A 5,727-nucleotide genomic window follows, 5' to 3' on the forward strand; every position below is an offset into this window, starting at 1 on the left:
AAGCTATGGAGAGAGATCATACCTCTCTCTCATCACTGTTAACTTCCTCTGAGATTGGCCCTTCCTACTGCAGGATTGAGCACAGTTCTTCCCAGAGTATAGAAGCCTAGGTAAGTGAATTACTTCTTTTATAAGGAGCAGTACAAAACTGGTTCCTATAACACGGAGGTTAAAGATGTCCCATATGTTCAACTTTTCCAAATTGCTGTACCACTTCTTCATCTCTAACATCAACTACTCTCCTTCTCTCAGTACTCTCCCTCCCATCTTTGGGTTCCATAATTAGCTGCTACGTCTCACAGAACTCATGAACCTATCAAGGAAATGATTCATGAAGTTGTGAAGGCTGGCGAGCCTCAAATCTGTGGGTCAGGTGTAGGCTCCTCCTGACCCACGTGGCTACAGATGCTGATGAACTCAAACTGGCAGGTCAGACCATAGGCTACTGACTCACAAGGCTGTGGAAGACAGAGAATCCAAGTCAGCAGGTCAGAGGGCAGGCTGCTGGCTCAAGTCCCAATAACCAAAGGTCAGATGATTATAAACCAGATGCGGGATCAAAGTGAGAGAGAGCCGGGCCTATAAAACAAAAAATAACACACATGAGGAAAGTGTTTCTTAGTGCAAATACACGAGACCAAATGGGCAGCTCCTGCCCAAAAGCAGGATGAGAAGGCAGGAAGGGGGATGAATTGGACGAATAGACACAGTGAACCCATAGTGGAAAGGGTGGATCGTGCCGTCACAATGTCACAAAACAATATATGTGTAAATTTTCAAATGAGAAATTAATGTGAACTGTAAACTCATTTAAAGCACAATAAAAAGAAAAAAAAAAGAAAAAAGAACTGAAGCCACTCCCGAAGTCCACCCTTCATCCAAAGATTAGACAGGCCTATAAACCCAATAATAACACCTGTAAGGAACATGTTTCTTAGTTCAACCAAGTATATGAGACCAAATGGACAGCAACAGCCCAAAAGGAAAGATGAGAAGGCAGGAAGGGATAGGAAAACTGGACAAATGGATATGCGGATCCTGGGGGGAGGGAGGGGAAAGGGACGGGGAGAAAGTGCTGGCACATGGCAGGGATTGCAACCAATGTCAAAGAACAATTTGTGTATAAATTTTTGAAGAGAAAGTAATTTACAGTGTAAACTTTCTCCTAAAGCACAATGAAATTTAGAAGAATGAAACAAAACAAAACAAAGTGAGAAAGAGAGAGCCCCTCCAGAGCACCTACTTATATACATTGGGTGCAGGCCACACTCTTTGGAAGAGCATAATTTGAGTAAGGATGGGACTTGAGTCACAAGCTCCTGCAAGGCTGTGACTCAAGATACACCTCACACTAATCCTCCTCATTAACATATAGAGGTTAGAATTTACAACACATAAAATGAAGGATAATTAGGATAATTACATAAGATCACAAAATGGAGAACAACCATACAATATTGAGAATCATGGCCTAGCCAAGGTGACACATAACCACAACCATCACAGGTTCGCTATACCTTATTTGCATAGTGCCACTCAATCATTGTATGTGAGTCACAAAGACCATAGCTAGAAGGGCCATATTGAGTAATTCATTGCATCGCACTAGGCAATATTGGGAGTCTTATATTTAGCTTTTTATGTCCATGGCTGCTAAAATGGGGAATTCCTCCCCTTCAGGCTGTTATTGTATGGGAGTCATTGCTCTTTTCTTATAGTTAGCAGATATAATGTGGAGGCCTTCCTGGTTCGAATTCCAGCAGGGAGTTATCCGAGCCTTTGTAACCCGGCCATAGTCATTACTATTTCAAAGCACATTTTGGAAGATTAGATGACCAACAGGGTGGCACAGAAGAGAGACTAAACTATTTCTTCATTTAGTCTTGTAGTCTTGGTTCTCTGCTTGTTGTATATGAATGAGGATATGTTATACAATTAAGCTATTTAACTATTTCAAAAAACATTTATTTTGGATTTATACACGATCCATGTGCTTGCTAGCAACAGAGAAACTTCTTGAACTATTGTCATTAACACTGTGGTTTTCATCATTGTTATTTTGCACTTTATATTTGATACCCAGAATTTACTTTTCATCTTCATATTTTTTTGGGCCCATACTAGTCATTGGACAGTATATTCAGGGGGTGCTTCATTTAAATGACCATCCAGTCTTTGCACAAAATGAGAAGTCATAGTCCTTCATCAGATGGTTTTTATCTGATGCTTATTAGAGCTCATGTTTTTAATTTGTCCTTTGCTGGATTGATAAAATTTTCTTCATTTTGCTTTTCCTTTCCTAGATTAAAAGGTATTTAGTTTTAGGTGATACACTTTAAACTTTTAGTTAGCGAATTTTATTTTGTAAACATATGTATCTGTAAGCAAAGATGAAAATTAATACTAAAAGCCTCACTGTATAAGGAAGACGTACAGCTCTCAGAATGCTGACAAATCCTTTCACTCTGTATCATCTTCCATATTTTGCTAAATATATCTCTATATTTAATTTCCTTATGAAAACTTACTTTCTCTAAGTTCTACCATGATATCAATCATTATTTAGACTCAAAGGTCTTAACTTTTACACATTATTATTTCTTGGATATATTTGGTTTTGCTAGATGTTATCTCAAATTATTTCAGAAAGGGTTTCAAGGTTATAAAATGTCTGAGTGTTTACCTGTCCCAAAATATCTGTATATTGACTTTGTATACGTATTTGAATCTAATTTATCCTGTATATAATAACTGTGTTGAAAATCACTTCCTCTTACAGCTTTGGGGACTTTGCTCTACTGTGTCGTTTAAAACCATTGTACATAATCTTTATTCTAAACCAAGTCTGGTTCCTTTGTTAGTAACTTCTTTTTCCTACCTAGAATATTTGTTTTGCTTTTCCTTGATGTTCTCAGGTTTCACGATGATGTTGGTATTTTTGTTTGGAAGCTTGTAAATATTTGGATTTTTCATTAACATAGGAATATCTTTATTTTCCTTTGCTTATTTTTACATTTGAGCCAATAGAATGCAGAAATTATCAAATGATATCATTAATATCACACCCAGGTAAAATCTTGGTGAAGGTCATTCAAAAGTGGCTGCAGCATTACATTGATAGGGAACTGCCAAAAATTCAAGCCGGATTCAGAAGAGGATGTAGAACCAGGGATATCACTGCTGATGTCCTGGATGAAAACAAAGAATACCAGAAAGATGTTTGCCTGTGTTTTATTGACTATGCAAAGGCATTTGACTGTGTGAATCACAAGAAATAATGGATAACATTTCAAAGAATGGGAATTCTAGAACACTTAATTATGCTCACGAGAAAACTGTACATAGATCAAGAGGCAGCCATTTGAACAGAACAATGGGATACTGCGTGGTTTAAAGTCAGGAAATGTGTGAGTCGGGGTTGTATCCTTTCAACATGCTTATTCAGTCTGTGTGCTGAATAAGAAGCTGGGCTATGTGAAGAAGAATTGGGCATCACGATTGGCAGAGAACTCATTAAGAACCTGCGTTATGCAGATGACACAGCCTCGCTTGCTGAAAGTGAAGAGGACTTGAAACACTTACTGATGAAGACCAAGACTACAGCCTTCAGTGTGGATTACACCTCAACATAAAGAAAACAAAAATCCTCACAAGTAGACCTTTAAGCAACAACATGATAAACAGAGAAAAGTTTGAAGTTGTTAAGGATTTCATTCTATTTGGATCCACAATCAACATTCATGGAAGCAACAGTCAAAAAATCAAAAGCTGCATTGCATTGGGCAAATCTGCTGCAAAAGACCTCTTTGAAGTGTTAAAAAGCAAAGATACCACCTTGAAGACTAAGGTGCGCTTGACCCAAGCCATGGTACTTTCAATCACCTCACATGCACGCAAAAGCTGGATGATGAATAAGAAAGACTGAAAGATAATTGAAGCCTTTGAATTGTGGTGTTGGTGAAGAATATTGAATATACCATGGACTGCCAGAAGAACGAACAGATCTGTCTTGGAAGAAGTACAGCCAGAATGCTCCTTAGAAGCAAGGATGGTGAGACTTCATCTCACGTACTTTGGACATGTTGTCAGGAGAGATCAGTCCCTGGAGAAGGACACCATGCTTGGTAAAATACAGGGTCAGCAAAAAAGAGGAAGACCCTCAGAGAGATGGATTAACACAGTAGCTGCAACAATGGGCTCAAGCATAACAACAATTGTGAGGATGACACAGCATGGGCAGTGATTCATTATGTTTTACATAGAGTCCCTGAGTCGGAACCGACTTGACAGCACCTAACAACATTTTTTTTCCTCCCTTTAAAGTTCCTCTTAGACGTTCATTAGAACTTCTAGAACTATTGTATATACCACTAAACTCTGTTTATAGTTTTCATCATTGTTATTTTGCACTATATTCTTGAGGAAGCTCTTATTTAGATATTACTGCTAAATAAATTGATCTGCAGCTGTAACTATTTTAGTATTCATCATATTTATTTTTAAAAAATATTTTTGCAATCATATTTTTACCAAGAACTTTTTCTTAATATGGTTAAAATTTTCTAAGGATATTATAATTATTTTTTTTCTTTCCAGTGTTCTCAAAATTAACATCTTTAGCTGTTAGTTTTTCTGATTTTAAATTTGGATGTCTCTTATGATGTTGGATTTCCACAAATACATTTTGAATCTTGTGGTTTTGTTCATATTGAAAAGTGAGTTTCCAATACTTTCAGATATTTTATATTAAATGTTGGAGCATATTTCTTCACCCAAATGAGAACAGGCAATACAGGCTGTGGTCACAGGAGCCTCATTGGCAACAGATGTGCATGAAGGGGACGGGTAACATGCAACCAACTTTCCGTCTGTTGTGTTTGAGCAACTTCTTTTCCAGACATGGACATTTCCTTTCTTCTGTCTACTTTCTTCTGACCCAGCACCCCCTTTGGAAGCATATAGTGTCAAAACTCCCATCTTAGAACAGGGCTCTGCTAAGAGTTGGAATAGTGCTACTATTCTCTGATTAAGACAAACCTGTTTTTTTTTGGCTCCCCACATATCCTTTTTTCTATCCTTCCCCCTCTTTCTGCCTCTGATTCTGGCCTCTTTCCTGGCTGCTTCTGGGAAACGGCAGTAAGAAAGTGCTTTTTTCCTTCAGTTCATATGATAATAAATTTTGACACAAAAGATTTTTTTTTCATCATCTGGCAAGATCATGAATGCCAGCTGGCCCTTTGAAAATCACACTGTTTTCAGCAATTTCACTACGAAAAAATGGCCACTAAGGTCATTGCCTCTGAAGCAGTAAGAGTTATTTTTTAACTGGAATTTCCACAAAAACTTGGGAACATATCAACACTAAGGTGACTGTGAGGAGCCCTGTGGTGCAGTGGTTAAAGCACTTGTCTGGTAACCAAAAGGTTAACAGTTCCAACCCACCACCCTCTCCGTGGGAGAAAGATGTGGCTGTCTGCTTCTGTAAAGAGTTACAGCTTTGGAAACCCTATGGGGCAGCTCTACTCTGTACTATAGGGCCACTGTGAGTCAAAATTGAGTAGATGGCAGTGGGTTTGGTTTTGTTTTTTTAAAGTGGCCTTTTGCTTTCATCTGTATCAGCAGGACAAAGTGCACTGAAGGTGAAACAATATTTATCCAAAAGGTCAAACACCTAGTATGTATTTAATAAACTTGAACTTAGACTGTATAAAATCTCTGGATTCTAAG

This window comes from Loxodonta africana, chromosome 16 (assembly GCF_030014295.1).
Source record: "Loxodonta africana isolate mLoxAfr1 chromosome 16, mLoxAfr1.hap2, whole genome shotgun sequence".
Classification (NCBI taxonomy): Eukaryota; Metazoa; Chordata; class Mammalia; order Proboscidea; family Elephantidae; genus Loxodonta; species Loxodonta africana.